Genomic DNA, 17838 nt, shown 5'->3' with positions numbered 1-17838 from the left:
CTTGAGCAATGAACTAGGAATCAGAGACCATCTGCAGAGAAGTGTGCTTGTTTTTGTTTTTCATCCACCCAAGTGTTACGCACTGGGCTTTTCCAGTGAGTCCTCAGTAATTAAATAGTTGAATGATTGGAAGGTGTCAGCTGTGGGCTGTTTTTCTCACATATCTGATAGGCACCGAGTGGGCTTCTTGACTCAAGTCTAGGTTCCAAGGTTGCAGGCCCAGGTGTGTGTCATGCAGGTTTTGTTGTTCCAGAGCATCTGCTGTCTACAGCAGAAAGATGTCTGCGATGTTATGGACCTTTCGCAGGACACCGTGTGCCTTTATGGAACTCTGCCCACCACTGTGTGCTGGAGATAAGAACCCTTCTATTGTTTATGGTATCATTTGTCTGGGGATGAGAGAGAGGTGAGTCAAGACAGAGCCCCCAATCTTGCCAGCTTCTGTCTCAACTCCAGCCTCTGATTCACCCTGTAAAAGTGTAAACAAATGAGGGATTGATGTGAATCAAGGGCCGGTTGTCCCAGAATAGCAGTGTGCATGCCCCTACAAATGCATCAGCCGTATTAATAGATCCCTTTCATTATCAGGGTGGGGAGAGGGAGCTGTTTGGCACTGTCTACCCAGCTGGGTTTTGACATTTTCAAACAATGCAGCTGAGCTTGTGGGTTATGTTTCAGTCTTGTCATATACAGCAACACCTCCAACAGCACAAGGCATATCAAAGGAGTCGAAGGTGGCGTGAAATAGCACTATCAGGGACATTGTTGACAATGAGGCACAAAACTGGCACTGAAGGACCCCACACTCCTCAGAGTGTGCTACTCTCATTGACTGTGATAGCTGTCAGTCACACCCAGAATGAAGAGTGCTGTTGTGAAGCAGCACTAAAGGAAACGGCTTTACAGGAGGCGTTATTGTACCTACAACTGTCAGATTTCCTAGCCCAAGAGAACCTTTGTGCTGTGTGGCTGTCATACAACCTATGCCCATTTCAGGATGCCCACTCAGTTGCTTCTAGGAAAAGCTAAAGAAGCTTTGCCATTGCCCTGCATGAGCTAGAGTTGCTGACTTTTAATTTCAAACATTCTGATACCTGCAGTGGGAGAGAGCTTGGGGCAAATCAGTGGGCAGAGGCTGGTTTGTTTTGGTGGGAATAAAACTAACAGGAGAATCTCTCCTCTTATTCTTAGGCTGGGCACTTGGATCTGGTGGTGTTCCAGCCACTGCTTCTCCTCCTCCTGCTCTCTGGATTGGAAAAGGAAAGGGGGAACAGAGCAGAAGAGAAAGTAGTGAGCTGGAGTGTGACACTTTAGTCTGCCACTCTTCTCTCCTCCACACACCCTCTTCTGCTATGTTCTCCTCCTTCTTTTCAAAACCAGGAAGAGGAGAAGCAGTGGAGGCCAATCCCATGCATCAACCTTGGTCTGCCTCATAAATGGACTGGCCCTGCTCTTGTGGTAACTGCACAGGACGCTGAATCATGGTCTTATAGTTATACCTTATACCAGTTTGGGGTGCTGCAAGGTTCTGTCCTATCCCACGTGCTTTTTAACATCAACATGGAGCTGCTGGTGGAGATCATCTGGTGGTTTGGAGTCAGAGGTCACCAGTATGCTGACGAAACCCAACTCTATGTCTCCTTGCCATCTCACTCTGAGGAAGGTGTGGAAATCCTGGGGTGCTGTCTGGATGCAATTGGGGACTGGGTGAAAGTCAAGAAGTTGAAATTGAACCCTGAAAAGACAGAGGTCCTCCTAGTCAGGAAATCCTCAATGCAGGCACTAAATCATCTACCCACCTTGAACGGGGTTACACTCCCTCTGCAGGAACAGATGTGCAGCTTTGGCTGGTGCACCAACTAAGGCTGTACTTGAAACGTTTGAACCTGGCCACGGTGGTCCATGCTTTAGTAAATTCAAGTCAGGACTACTGTAATGTGGTGTACATGGGCTACCCTCTAAGGGCGCAATCCTAACCCCTTTCCAGCACTTGCATAGCAGTGCCAATGGGACATGTGCTGCATCCTGCAGTTGGGTGGCACTCACAGAGGCCTCCTCAAACTAAGGGAATGTTTGTTTCCTTACCTCAGTGCTGCATTGCCTTTGTGTCAGTACTGGAAAGCAATGGCATAAGGGGTTAGGATTGCACCCTAACACAGTTTGAAAACTACAATTAGTGCAGAATGCAGCAGCTCAAGCGGTTGTAGGGGTTTCACAATATCACTCTGCTGGACCACTGCTTCAGCAACTAAACTGGCTACCCAATTCAAGGTGCTAGTACAAACCTTTAAGGACCTTCATGATTTGGGTCCAGGCTATCTGAAAGACTGCCTCCTTCCATACATTCCAGCTCAACCTCTTTAGGTCATCTGAGGAGATTCTTCTACAAGTGCTGCCTCTGTCCCAAGTGAGATAGGTGGAGCCCGTGGGCAAGCTTTCTCTGTAGTAGCACCACAACTATGGAATTCCCTTCCAGGGGAACCGAGAACTACTCTGTCCCTCATGGCTTTTTGACAAGGGATCGAAACATACCCCTTTCATCTGGCATTTGGTTGCTGAGTGGATATTCACGCTCTGTGCCTCTAAAATATTGCTATGGCTTGATTGCTTCCCTGGTCTAATTTGTTCCTCCAGTGGCTCAGTGAGAGATGTTAGGTTTTACATTGTTTTGTTTCTACGTTTCAGTTTTATTGTTAAATTACTGTTTTTAATGCTTTGTTTGATTCTCTTTTTTGGTTTCTTTTTACCTACTGTGATATTTTGTACATTTATTATGGAACTTTGGAAACTGGCTTGGGCATTTGCTTCCACATGGGAAAGGTGGGATATAAATTTCCCAAATAAATAAATAAATAAATAAATAAATAATATTTACTGCCTTATACTGAATTCGACCATCAGTCCATATAGCTCAGTATAGCTTACATTGACCAGCCGCATCTTTTCCAGGCTTCCAGACAGGTGTCTTTCCCCTGGAGACTCCAGAGATTGAAACTGGGATCTTCTGCAAGCAACAAACGAGGTGCTCTTCTTCCAAACCCCTTCCAGCTGGTACTGGTAGGAAATCCTGTGCTTGTATTTGGGTTTGAAGTTATTGCCTAAGGCAGGGGTGCTCACACTTTTTTGGCTTGAGAGCTACTTTGAAACCCAGCAAGGCCCGGAGATCTACCAGGGGGGAAGGAAGCATCTGACAGACACCCCCTTTGATGTATGGAGCCCCTGCTGGACCAGGTCAGAGGAGGCCCATCAAGTACAGCTTCCTGTGCCCCACAGTGGCCCACCAGATGCTTCAGGAAGCACACGGGAGGTCTCTCCTCTCTCCCCACCTCACATACTGGGGGCAGCCACAGGTCCCCCCAAGAGGCACATGCCCAGCCTTGCTGCACTACAGGGGGAGGAGCTCCCCACTCCCCGCCCCCCCAAACTCTTTGTGGCTGCGCCCCGAGACCAGCAGGGAGAGGGAGGTGTCGCAGGTCCTCCTCGGAAGGGGCGGGGGGCTTCCCCGTTTCCATTGAGAGGGGCTGCGCGTGCAGGCGGCAGGCGGGGGAGACACTGCTTCCACCGGCCCTCCTCCTGCAGCGGCAGGGAGGCCAGGGGGGTCGTCTCACCTGTCAGCCCCGGCCGAGAGTGGCAGTGGCCGCAGCACTTACCTCTGGGCTCCTACAGGGCGGCTGGGCTGGGCATGGTTGGGCCGGACCTGACTGGAAGGGAAGGGGAGGGTCACTCGGGCCTTCCGCGGCAACTGCCATCAGAGCGACTCCATCTCGAACTCCCGCCCCTCCCCCCTTCTGCTACGGAGCCCCAGGAAGTGCCTCAGTCCAGTGCAGCCCAGCTCCCCCTCCCGCCGCCGCCCACTATAGCTCCTGCTCTTCCTGCATGCAGTGCCACGAAACTGATGAAACTGACTAGAGTCTAGTCAGTTTCGTCAGTTTTGTTGCTGCATGCCTGAAGAGCAGCTAAAGTGTCAGTTTCAGTGTCAGTTTAGTGTCAGCTAAATATGTCAGTTTTGTCTAGTCACTAGACGAAACTGACATATTAACAGTTTGGAGAGACAGGGCTCCGCCATCTACTCATTTTGCCTCGCGATCTACCGGTAGATCGCGATCCACCTATTGAGCACCCCTGGCCTAAGGAGTGGATGTAATAGGAACACCCTACAGCAGTCCTGCCAAGTTACACTACTATGGCTGGTCTCATCAGACTTTCCAACTTTCCCCATATTAAAATAGGGAAACTTTTTCGTAATAAAAAGGGTCTTGTCAGTTGTGGCACCCTATCTATAGAACTCCACCCCCCAGTTCACTTGGCACCCACGCATCTTTTATCTTTTCATTTTCCCAGACTTGTACTTATTACATTGAATGTTAAAAACTTATATCTTACATTTCTCTATATGATCCCAAATGGTTCCCTAAAAAGCCCCCACCTTAAAACTACCTATCAACAACCAGCCCAGAAACGAAATAAGTTCCTGTATCAAATCCAATTTATATTGGATGGAGATCTCTGATGGATCTTTTTGCTGCCCCCCCCCTTTTTGGGCTGTTTTAATGTGTGCTTTTAGTATCTGAGTGTTTGTTTTTTTAATACATATTTTATGATATTATCTGATTTGATTGCTTTAATGGTTGTTAGCCACCCTGTTAATTGCTAGCCAAGGATGTCACGAAAACTGTTCTTTAAAAAATAAAGCTTAAAATAATTTGATGTGTTTCTAGCACCCCCTCTTCTCACATCAAGAGAATGTCTCCAGCCCCCCCCCCCCCCGCACTGCCACACCACTTCATTATTCTACATTCCTGAAGACTTCCTCTCTGTGTGCTTTCTGCTATAGTCTGTAGCAGCCTATCTTGCGCAGAGGCAGGATGTGTGAGTAAACCGACCACAACCATTTCCTTGGTTAAAACTTGAAAATGTTTAATAGTGTGTTCAATCCAACAATAGGTCCAGTTGTGCTTTATTGTGGAGTAGCTGCTTCTCAGACACATTCAGCAGCTTCTACTTCCCAGATAGACAGTTATTGGGGTTGTCTAGGTCCTGGACAGGAAGCTCGTGTACTGTTTGCTCTCATTAAAATTTATTTTAAAGGCATACTCAGATCTTTCCCCCACTTTGTCCAGTTTGAGAGTATGCTTTGTTGAGGTTTTCTGATCTTGTTTTTTTTTTTATTTTTAATACTGATTTTTGTGTCACCTTGGGTTTTTGAGTAAATTAGCTGAAATTAAATTTGGTTCAAACAGACGCACAGCTGATCACGAGATCTGTGATGAAAGTGATGAATTACTGATTTGTTCTGGATGGGGATATCCAGAAGGAGTTTGAAGGAGCTGATCTACAGTTTGGTTGCTTTCCTGGATCAAGGGCTGCTCCTAGATGCCCAGATGGTGGCAGTGGCCTGGTGGGAGGTGGGGGTGGTTTGCCCAGCTTAGGCTGCTGTGCCAACTACCTCTGTATCCGAGTCAAGTCAGACTTGACTACAATTATCCATGTGTTGGTTACACTTAGATTACCGTAATGTGCTCAATATGGGGCTGCCCTTGAAGGCTTTTTGGAAACTTCAGCTGAGGTAGAATGCCACTACACATGTGGTGACCATGGTCAGGCTGTTTGACTTGGTCATGCTGCTGTAGTACCAGCTTCATTAGCTGCTGGTTCAGTCAAGGTACTCATAATTATCTTTAAAGCCCAATACAGCTTAGGGCAGTGGTTCTCACACATTTATCACCGGGACCCACTTTTTAGAATGAGAATCTGTCAGGACCCACCGGAAGTGATGTCATGACCAGAAGTGACCTCATCAAGCAGGAAAATTTGTAATAATCCTAGGCTGCTCTCCTATCCACACTTACCCAGGGGTAAGTCCCATTTACTGTCATTATTAATATACATAGTAGCTTGTTAAAAGTACAGGTCTATAACATTTCCCCAAATGCAGTCACATACCATGGGAGCATCAAGTCTAATGTATTAAAAATAAAATATTGAAATGAATGGCGACCCACCTGAAATTGGCTTGCAACCCACCTAGTGGGTCCCAACCCACAGTTTGAGAAACACTGGCTTTGGGATATACAGCTCAAGGACTGCTTTGCTTTCCACCATCTAAAATGGCCCATCCCCTACAGTCAGACATGAGAGCCTTTCTGCGGGTGCCACCATTACCCCTGCTAAGTGGGGAAAGAGGAACCTTTTAAAGTGGTGCTCTCTTATACTTAGCATGGAGAGAGCAACTGTCCCTCTTCTCACTAGCTGGTGTCTCTTCTGTATTTTTCTTTTAAGATCGTGAGCCTTTTAGGGTCTGGGAACCCATATAAACAAACTGCTCTTATTGAAAAGTGGTATAATAATAATAATAATTATTATTATTATTATTATTAATGGAGGCTTGGTTGGCATAAATGCATGAGAGGGTCTTCTCTGCAGTGGCACCCCACATGTGACATTCACCTGCTTCTGGGATCATGTTCCTTGTCCCCCACATGTGTTTCTGCAAGGCTTGAATATGTTTATTTTTCTTCCTGTTTTTCATGACCTTGCCTTTTATTTTAGGCACATGTTCTGCCCATGTTCTGACTAGTCTGGGGTTATCTTTTTCATATTATTCGATTAGCCTCTATTAGTTTAACTTTCTGATGTTGTTTTTAACTGCCACTGTAGGCCACCTCAAATGCCTCCACTTAGATGGGAAAAGGCGGGTACACCTACTTTCAATAAATACAAAAGTGACTATGGCTGCAATCCTAACCTCACTTTCCTGGGAGTAAGTCCCATTGAACACAATAGGACTTACTTCTGAGTAGACCTGGTTAGGATTGTGCCCTGGGTGTAAAAATATTGCTGCCAGATTTAATTTTTTTTAAAAAGTGAAAGGGAGTAGGAAAACCTTGCATCACCCCTGTGAGCATTTGGTCATAGTGTTGAACAATCACGTACTGCATGACCTCGGTGAAGATATCTTGCTATTTTTGATTGTGGCTTGAAAGACAGAACGTTATTCCTGAATCACTAAGAAATCCAGACTGGTAAGGATTCTTGGTACATTTTTCCTCCCTCCCCATTGGCTGCTGAGTACCTGCCTTACACACATCACCCTCGCCCCGTCCCCCACAGTGATGACTCAACTGCAAACAAATCATCAACACTTTTCCTAACGTCAGCAGAAATGCATCCTGTCTATTGGATTGGCAAGTCCTGAGGTTACTCCTAGGCAAGCCACAAGTGCTTACCTAGGGCAGCACTTTTGCCACAATAGCAGATGTCAAGGACTTGCCATTCTCAGCACTGTCTTGGTACATGTTCCTTTTGCTTCTGCAGTACAGAGGAAGGAGGCGAGCTGTTTGGGGAGGGGTTCTGGCTCAGTGGTTTGAGCTCATGTCTTTCATACAGAAGACCCCAGGTTTTAATCCATGGCATTTCCAGATAGGGCAGAGGGGAAAAAAATTCTGGAGACAGCTGCTGCCAGTCAGTGTTGACAAAACTGAACTAGATGAACCAAGGGTATGATTCAGTAGAAGGCAGCTTCCTATATTTCAGTTAGATTAACACAGAGTATGGGTCAGTGTAATGATTAGTCAGTGGTTCTCAAACTTTTTAGCTCTGGGACCCACTTTTTAAAATGACAATCTGTTGGGACCCACCGGAAGTGATGTCATTAACCTGGACGTGAGTCATGGATGGGACATCATCAATTTAGGCTTCAAACCTAAGCTAAGATCAGCCAAAGGTCCCTTCACACTGTGCGCTCATGCTGATATTTTACATAGCTCAGAATCCAAATACTCCAACTAGGAAGTCAAAGCAGAACAGACTTGGATCCTTCTTCAATCACATAGCCCTCCACCCTTTCCAGTGTCCCATCTTAGCATGCCTGATCTTGTCTGATCTTAGAAGCTAAGCAGGGTCAGGCCTGGTTAGTACTTGGATGGGAGACCGTCTGGGAATACCAGGTGCTGTAGGCTTATACCATAGTCTTTCGAGACTGAAGGTTGCCAACCATCTTCCCACATATTCAGGGCAAAGCATCATGCCTCTCTCCCACTGGGAGCTCGCCCTGACCAGCAGCTCTGTCCCCTGTATTTTCAATGGCGGCTGAGCTAGGTGCTTTGCAACTTGAACTTGGTGGGTCCCAACCCACAGTTTGAGAAACACTGGGTTAGAGTGTTGGACTAAAACCAAGGAGATCTGGGTTCAAATTCCCATTTGGCTATGAGACTTGCTGGGTGACCTTGGGCTGATTGCCCTTTTTGAGCCTAACACAGTTTTGTTTGAAGAATAAATTGGAAGGGACCTTGTATGCTGTTCTGACCTCCTTGGAGAAAGGATGGGATAAATGTCATGTCCCTGATGACAGAAATTAAAATTCAAAGGCTCAGTTTTGAATATATTCAAAACCAAATTGCAGTGCATTCCCCCCATGACTGCATATCACTTGAAAGAAGAGCCCTCAGAGAGGCAAATGAAACCTTTACAAAACATTCAGCAGCAAAGCCATTAGGAGCAGAAGCAATAGCCTTTGGCATGCAGTCACTGCACAATCCTATGTGTATCTACTCAGAAGAAAATCCCATTATGTTCAATAGAGCTTACTCCCAGGAAAGTGTATATGAGATTGCAGCCTTAGTACATAGATACAGTTCATGGTTTATATATCAATCATCCTGAGTCTGAAGGCAAACAGCTCATGGGGTGGGAGATTCATGATCAGTTCCACCATTGTCTTCTTTTTTTACAATCATCTGCTGGAAGGGGGATGTGATTTGGTGCTGGGAAAGAGGATTTTAACCCTTCTCTCCCCATTTGGCAGCCCCAGTTCAAACCCATCCCCAAGGTGCTATTAGCATTAAATGGGAGGAGAGATACCCATATTAGGCATGGCAGGAAAAGGTTAACACTCCTCCCAGCACTGTAGCCTATTTCCAAATCATGAAGTTCATATGCAGGAAAGGTGACCTGTGAAAGTCCAAAAAGTGTTTCAAATGATTTTCAGGTTTTGAGATTCTGAGTAGTCTAAGGGTGTAATCTTAATCCCTTATGTCAGTGCTTTCCAGCACTGTCATAAGGTCAATGCAGATCTGAGGTAAGGGAACAAACATTCCCTTACCTTGAGGAGCCCTCCGTGAGTTGACAGCCAACTGCAGGAGGAAGCACATGTCCCGCTGACACCACTATGCCAGTGCTGGAAAGCACTGACATAAGGGGTTAGGATTGCACCCTAAGTAGTCTCAGCTACAGCACTGTTGCCAGTATGGCTAATCACATAAATAAAACCTGGCTCATCTTGCACTAGAAACTCATGCTTGGGTCTGATAAAGAATAATAATCACCTCCAACTGAGCTCCTGCTTACAGCCTCTTGAAAACTGTTAATCCACAATGGGTCTTCAACTGAGAGATTTTCTGAAATTTCGTTACAATTAGTATCAGTTATTGTATCGCTATGGCAATCACAAAGATAATCTTGGCAGCCTCTCTTTTTAATGGGATCAAAACTGAACACAGCAAATGTCATGGAGTCATATCTCAGTTTGAGACATAAGAGCCTTGGTGGATCAGGCCCATGGCCCATCTAGTCCAGCTTCCTGTTTCTCATAGAGGCCAATTTGATGGGAAGCCCTCAAGCAGGAGATGAATGCATATCCCTCTTCTGTTGCTTTCCTCCAATTGGCACTGAGAGGCAACTGCTCCTGACCCTCGAGCTAGCACATAGCTTGTTTACCTGGTACTGTGCTGCTTTCGCCTGGCAGGGCCTCCCTCTCCCATTTCCTCTTCGCATTGTTCCCAGTTTTTCGGTGTGGGGAAATGCACACAAAGTATCCCCACGTCTTTGCCAAGAGACGTAATAGTGGGGGATGGAACTGGCGCCATGAAATAATGCCCAAGGAAATGGAATCTTGAAACTAGGAGGTCAGCAGGCCATTGGAGGGTGTTGTTTGCACCCTGGTGTGAAAATGGCACAGATCACAAGCCACTGTAGGGCCTTAAAAATGCAGAAAAGGACAACCAGAAACAATCAGGGGTTATGTATGGTAATAACCATACATATTACCATATGGAACTGTGACACAATTCTGAAAATCCAAATGGCGCACAGGGAGCAGGAACTGGATGTGAATGTATGTGTCCTTCATTGTATATAGGTAAAGTCAGCTTGGTTGTTGTCATCCAAACTAACCCAAAGGGGTTGAGATTCCAGCCTCACTGAAAGCTTTTAATCCATCGATTGGGGTTACTCAGTAATGAGGGAAAGGCACTCTACACATACTCAGATTTTCTCAAGTGATTTACTTGTTCCAGGGGCTGAGCTCTAGTGGTAAATGGATATCTGAGCTTGAGTTATTCGCATTGACCACACCTCCCATATAGCTCTTGTGCCCCTAACAGCTGTGACTGGTAAAATTCAAGTGTTGCCGCTTTCTCCTGGCATGGGGTGGGTTAGAGAGAGATGGGGAAATAGTCCCCTGCTGTTTTCACAGCAGCCCCCACTTGCCCCCAGTGGCAACACTAGTCCTCAGCTCATAGCACTGGCCACTGTAGGATGCCAGACTATACCCCTTTGTTAGGCTTATTCAGTTAGGTTCATTCCCTTCCAAATAATAATAATAATGACTGTGGAAGGAAGACAGGTTCTGCACACAAGCTCCCTTGTTACCCTTGGCTCAGATCAAGCCCCGTGCTCTTTCCAAGTTGTACAAGGGGACACCTGGTGTGCTTTCCCACCACTATTTTTCACTGTGCTGTGTACTGTGAAGTTTCTCCATTTACCATTCCTGATCTTATTACTGAGATGATCAATAAACATATCTGCCTTTAGAGACAGGCAGACCATTTGGGTCATAATATTGTCGTGTACTGTACATAGCAATGTACAGAGACATCTAGTGGTTAAATGGTGTGCTGCAACTATGTATTTCACAAACACAGGGCTGGCGGGTGGCAGGGGAGAAGCTATGTACAAGTCCTTTTCCTCCAAGAAGGGCAAGTTGATTCTGAGAGAGCATAGCCGGGTCAGAATTGAGAGCCCCGTTCTTGTAATGAGATTACCACAAAGTTTGTAACTCCTTGGTGTGGAATATGATTTGTCCAGCTTATAATGCTGAGATAATGTATTATAAGCTGAGCATCATTTCCCCCAGAATTGCTCCTCTGGCTCAGTACGTCAAAGAAGATACTGTGCATGCACAGTCTGTGTCCAGCAGACCAAGAAGGGCCGAAAGCCAGTTGCTTGTAGGCACATCTGCAAAGCGTCTTCAATGTTTATTCCTTACTTCCAACCAAACTCTCATTGATTGCTATGAACTATGTGGCCAGACCACCTGGCCAACGAGACTTTTGTTGATTTTTCCCCCTCAGTTTGAGTTCATTTGCTAAGTTGTTTCTTGCACACAATGTATGTGGTTGCTGTTCTCCATCCAGATCTAAAATCCTCTCATGATCATACTTGTGTTTGTTGGGGGGGGGGGGAGGGATGAATAATTGAATTTCAAGCCATTCTTAACCATGGTTGGAACTAGAAACTACAATTCCCAGGGGTCAACATGAGAAGACACACATGCAGCACCGTAAGCAGGTGTGTGCCAACATTACAGGTGGAAAAGGATGCTCAGAACAGATCAGTTTTTTCTGAATGGTTGCTGAGAAGGCTTGTAATTAGTAAGCTGATTCTGAATCAGAGAGTTTGCCAGTCCCTATTTTCAGGTTCCATCATGCAGTTATTCCAAATAAGCTAAGGCCCGCCCGCCTGCCCCCGTTGTCACTCGGTGCATGGGAAAACACGGCAGAGGCGGCCTAAGTGCACAAACAACCCAAGGGGTCTTGGGTCTGGAAGGAGCTTAGGGGCTCCTAGTTCCACCCTCTTCTTCATGCTCACTCCTGGCTTGTGTGTTAAAGAGATGCTCTGCGTTACTTTTGCACATTGCTGTTTGCCAGCAGTCTGCTAAGACAGGCAGTGTTTCATGCTGAGCGCAATGTTCTGCAGTGCTCTAGCTTGCTGCTAGGATTTGCTCTCCTCCTGCCAGGAGATTGTGGGCTGTTGCCTTTTAACTCTTGAGCAATCTGTTTGAAAATCCATCTATATGATTTTCTGGGTCCTCCCCTCAACAGATCACACAGCAAGAACATGCCCTTTGATGAGCTGAGCCCTGTAATTAGACTCTGCCACAGGAGGGGACAGCTCCCTCTCAGCCTAACCACCCTCCAAATTGAGCTTACCCCATGCCATAACTGTGCTGGAGGGAAGGGGCTGGCAGGTGACCCTGGATGACAGCAGATTCATCCACAGCTCCCTGTCTCAAGACTATAATCTGTTGCATACTGAGCTCCCTCTCCACCAAAAAGAACAAATGCATGGCATTTATGTGCCTTAATTGATTTTGTACAGTATGTATGATTTTATGCATATCATTTTATACATAATTAAATGTGTAATTTTATGCCCTTTATTTTAAATATGCATTTATTTTAAATTGTAATCAAGAGAAGTAAAAATACACTTCTTAGATGGAGACAGTGAAAAGATGTTATTGTGATTCAACAGTTTCTGTAGAAGCAACAACTTTTTGTTTGTGCAGAGGATCCTTTATCACAGTCCTGCGTTACCCTGTGTCTCTTTGATTTCAGATCAGTTTTGTTAGAGGAAAATAATCTCATCCTGAGTTGCTTCATTCACATTTTGCTTTCATTTAGAAGGGGGAGTGATGCCTATTGTGGTTACTTAGCAACCAGAAGTGCACTACTCTAGGTCTGCCGGACCTGGCAAAAGAGATTTAGCACACCTAGTGCTAAAATTTGCTAGGCAATTTCTCCCAGATCTGAGCAGGTTCCTGTCTGTCTGGATGCCATGTCAATTGAATAGGAGGCTCCAGGACCCTTCTGTAAAGGTTTAGGGAAAGGCTGTTACTCCCTGATTGATTTCATGACTCAGAAGGCCCCCATTATGTGGTTAGTTGGGCCAATTGTCTGACTCAGTCTAAGGCAGTTTCACAAGAATTGTGTTGATACATAAAAGAACTGCACTGGCTTTCAGTCCATTCCTCAGTTCTGTTCATAGTACATGTGCAGACTTTTAAGAGATTCACAGATTGGGACTTCCAATCCTAACTTGCGCATCCAGCGCAAATTTGGGACCAAAAGCAGCGCAACCCAAGGCAAGGGGAAAACTTTCCCCTTACCCCATGTTGCGCCGCAGTGGCTCCAATGGATCTACTTGAATCTGCGCTACCTGACAAGGTGGCGCAGAGCCAAGCAGAATGGAGTGGCCAGGGGCCGCAGCGTGGTGCCTGGAAACGGGGGTCATGATCTAACACAGGGGTGCCCAAACCCCAGCCCTGGGGCCACTTGCAGCCCTTGAGGCCTCTCAATGCGGCCCTCAGGGAGCCCCCAGTTTCCAATGAGCCTCTGGCCCTCCTGAGATTTGTTGGAGCCCACTCTGGCCTGTTGCAACTGATCTCGGCATGAGGGCAACTGTTTGACCTCTCGCGTGAGCTGTGGGATGAGGGCTACCTCCACTGTTTGCTGTTTCACGTCTGTGATTCAGCAGTGACAGCAAAGGAAAGGCCAGCCTTGCTTTGTGCAAGGCCTTTTATAGGCCTTGAGCTACCGCAAGACCTTCACTCATTCATTTAAGTTCATCTTTAATATATCATTTATGTAAACTTATTCAAATTTATTCAAATTTTAAATGTAAATGAATTTTTTTTCCCCTGGCCCCCGACACAGTGTCAGAGAGCTGATGTGGCCCTCTTGCCAAAAACTTTGGACACCCCTGATCTAACGTAATCGCCAGATCCTGGCCCCGCCTCCTGTTCCCTGACTGCCCACCCCTGGAAATGCCCACTGCCTGCCCTCCCCTGCCCCAAAATGCCCCCTCCCTGCCTTCTCCCCACCCTCCCCATGCCCCCTCCAGACCCCTGCATTGGCCAAGCTCGACTGATGCTCGGCTGACACAAACTTACCCCACCGGGCCTGGATCCAGCATAGGGAGGCCACAACACCTTGCGCTGGCCTCCCCAACTCCTAAGTCAGCGCAAACATGTCTTATGGCACTTTCAACACTCCTGGGTCAGTGCAAATGGCTTCCACCAGCCTAACTTGGGGGTTACGATTGCACCCTAAAGAAACATGTGCTCCCACAACAGCCTGCTGTGCACTGAGGTCATCTTCAGAGGCCTCTTGGGCAGTGGTGTAGCTAAGGGGGTGCAGGGGGTAGCAGATGCACCGGGCATCAAGCTTTGGGGGGGGCAACAAGCTAAACTTGACACTAGTGACCAAAATTGTGAAAATCTTGTTATGTATGAATAATACCATCATGTTATATATCATTGGAAAGGTACTTTAATGCAGAATGCAATGAAACAAACTGCATTGGAATATCTGTATTCTATCAGAAGTTATGGCCAATTAACCAGAAAATGAAAACACAACTGCCTTATGGAACAAAAAGTGAATTTCTTTAACTCAAAACTGACCTGTGAGTCTAATTGTTCTGAGGAGACAGGTTTTCCCCCCAATTTGCTCCTTTTAAAAAGCCCGGGCATGATGTCACTTCTGATTGTGACATCACTTCCGAGGCATCATTTTGAGCTTGGCACTGGGCTACATGACCATTAGCTACGCCACTGCTCTCAGGTGCTCTGCTATCTTATCCGAGGCAGGCAACTAGGGGTAGGTCTTCTTAAGTGATGCCTGCCTCAAACCTCCACTAAACTCCATTCAGCACTAAGCAAAGACCATTTATCTGAGATATTTTTATGTTGCTGTTTTTCATCAACTCTGTTGATGTTATAGTTTGTAGATTTGAACTGCAGTCTTGCACAGACAATGGGACTGAGTAGACACGCATAGGATTCTGAGTAGAGATGCATAGGATTGTGCTGTAAATGACACATTTCTTGTTTTATAACTTTTCATGTGAAAGGTATCAATAAAAGTATATTTATCTATAAATAAAATAATGGACAGATGTTAACAGAGTAAGCCAATGGCAACTCGGTGACAACCAAATGGCATTCTGTGCATGTTTAAAGACACCCTTGTAGTTTTGCTCCATGCGTTCCTGGGTGGAACTCTGGATCTGGGGCTGGGATCTGGGGCTGGGAACTAAGGACTAGTTCAGGATATTTATGAATACAACATGTGAAAAAAGCATCTACATATTTGAGAGAGGAGAGCTGGTACCTGGGAGAGCTGTCTGGGTTGCCTAAAAGGCAGACTGCCTCCGTGCCAGATTTCCTGGTTGTTTCCACTCCTACCCATTCTGTTAGGCACAGAGAGGCATGCGATGCCATCCTATGTACGTTCACTTAGATGTAAGTCCCAATGAGGACTTTCCCCTGGGAGCTGGGGATAAGAATAGGCCCTCAGTTTGGCTGTACTTGTCGTAAGAGGCGACTGAACAGCCACCGGGTAGATGGAACTCCTTAGCCTGGGAAGGCAGCTCATCTGAGAGAAGGAAAACTCTGATCCCAAACCTCCACTGCCTTGTGGCTACATCCAGTTATGGAAAAGGCTTCAGGAGTCAACCTCGAGGCAAAATCCGGAGCCGGAGTCCCTGAGGCAGTTCATGGCTGAACACAGTCACGTTCTGGCAACTCCTGCGACGTCGCTGGAACCAACCGTATTGGCTTCTGCCTTTCCATTGGACCATTTCAGCGACATGGAGAGGGGGGATTTGCTGCATGGGTAACAGTCTATCCTCCATATCTACCTTACCCAGGCTTCGCGCACTGGAGAGGACACTGTTCCAGAACACTATTCAGAGCGCGATACCATAGTCTTCTGACTGTGAGACTGAAGGATGCCAACTAAGTCACAATGAGCCTTACTCCTGTAAGCATGTTTAGGATTGCATCCTGAATTCCACAGAGAGGCGTAATCCTCTGCATTGCTCCCATGCGCAACCAAATGAATAATAATAAATAATAAACTTTATTTATATCCCACCCTTCTCCCTAAAGGGACCCAGGGCTGCTTTATGAACACAACTTAATTAACACAATTTAATTAACACAACTTTACCTTCCTCTTAAAAAACAAGGTTTATGTACAGCCTGCATGTTTTAAACTGGCTTCAAGGGAGAGGGGAAAGCAGTTAACCTCCCTTATGCATCATGCTTACGAATCTTGGCTTGCATGGCTGAAAATATCAAGGTTCTTCATTGGGATTTGGGGTTGTTTAAGCCTTTGGGCTCCCCCTCCTTCTGATTCCCTGGTGGAGGGTGGGAGAGAGAGTAGGGGAGAGGAGATGCTCTGGCCACTGAGGTCTGGGAAAGGTGCCCAGTGACACGTGCAGTTCATTAGCTCTGGCACAGGCTGCAGCTGCAGGAATAATCCCCTGGACCCTCGGGGTGGAAATTGCGCTTGGGCAGTTGATTGGAAGAAGCGACTGCTTTCCAGTCCCAATTCCCCCCCCGTCACCCCCCCTGGAGGTGACTCATCATGGAATCCCATCCCCAGCTCCTGTGCAGGGTCCAGGAGAGGCCCTATATGGGGAGGGAGAGGCGGGTCCTAGGAGATGATCAGGGAAGTGTAAACAAACACACCAGTAACCATGATGACTTCAGGCTGGGAGAGAGGGAATTGCAATGGGGTCGGCACTAGGGCACTTATTTCTTTTTTTCAGCACCAGCAACATGGGAAGGGGATAATATGGATTCACAGGCTGGGTCACTGTCTCTCACTTGGCAGGATTACTGGATAAACTCCAGGTTAATGCAGGCTTCCCCAACTTGTGACCCACCAAGCCAAAAGCAGCCCACTTGTCAGACAAGGAGCTCAGTTTAAATCTCCTGGTTTTGCAGCTTGCCTCTGGCTGCCGAAACAGCGGAGGTGGCCAAGTGAGGAGACTTCAGGGTGGCTGCTTGGCTTGCATGTTGGACAGGTCGAGAGTTATGACTGCAGGAACATCCCTGCTGAGTCAGGCCAAGGGTCAAACCAGTCTGGCATCCTGCTTTGTGCCAGATCTCTCTAAATACCTCCAGGAACCAACATCCTTCAAATGCCTCCACTAAATGCAACTGGAATTCAGTGGCATATTGCTCCTGAACACAAAGGTACCAGTACCATATACCCTTATGCTGAGTCGCCATGAGGTTAATGCCATATGGGGGTGTATGAATATGGGAGCGTACCTGAGATTGCTCTGCCATAGCACCAGCTTGCCCAGTCTGTCTTTCCTAGCTCTACTACCTGTAGATGCCAGGGCTGAACTTGGGACCTTCTGTTTGAGAAGTATATGCTCTAAGAACATAAGAACATAAGAACAGCGCCACTGGATCAGGCCATAGGCCCATCTAGTCCAGCTTCCTGTATCTCACAGCGGCCCACCAAATGCCCCAGGGAGCACACCAGATAACAAGAGACCTCATTCTGGTGCTTTCCCTTGCATCTGGCATTCTGACATAGCCCATTTCTAAAATCAGGAGGTTGCACATACCCATCATGGCTTGTAACCCATAATGGATTTTTCCTCCAGAAACCTGTCCAATCCCCTTTTAAAGGTGCCCAGGCCAGACGCCATCACCACATCCTGTGGCAAGGAGTTCCACAGACCAACCACACGCTGAATATTTTCTCTGCCACTGGACTTTAGCCCTTTCTCATATCTCTATACAGCACATAGAACAAAAGAGGGAAAAACGACACATCAAGTATGGGAAGGGCTCTCTTTATTTTGGATCAACTCTGTTTAAAATCCCAGAAGGGATGCAAACTTTTGAGGCACACGAGACCTCTTCACTGGGTTCAAATGCAACAGTGTTCCTTAACTATGCCACTTCACGGGCACACAGAGTTTTAGGATTCATGCAACTGAATGCAGAGTGTGGTATTTCTTAAAATGCAGCAA

This window comes from Tiliqua scincoides, chromosome 2 (genome assembly GCF_035046505.1).
Source record: "Tiliqua scincoides isolate rTilSci1 chromosome 2, rTilSci1.hap2, whole genome shotgun sequence".
Lineage (NCBI taxonomy): Eukaryota > Metazoa > Chordata > Lepidosauria > Squamata > Scincidae > Tiliqua > Tiliqua scincoides.
Note: the sequence above shows the minus strand (reverse complement) of the source record.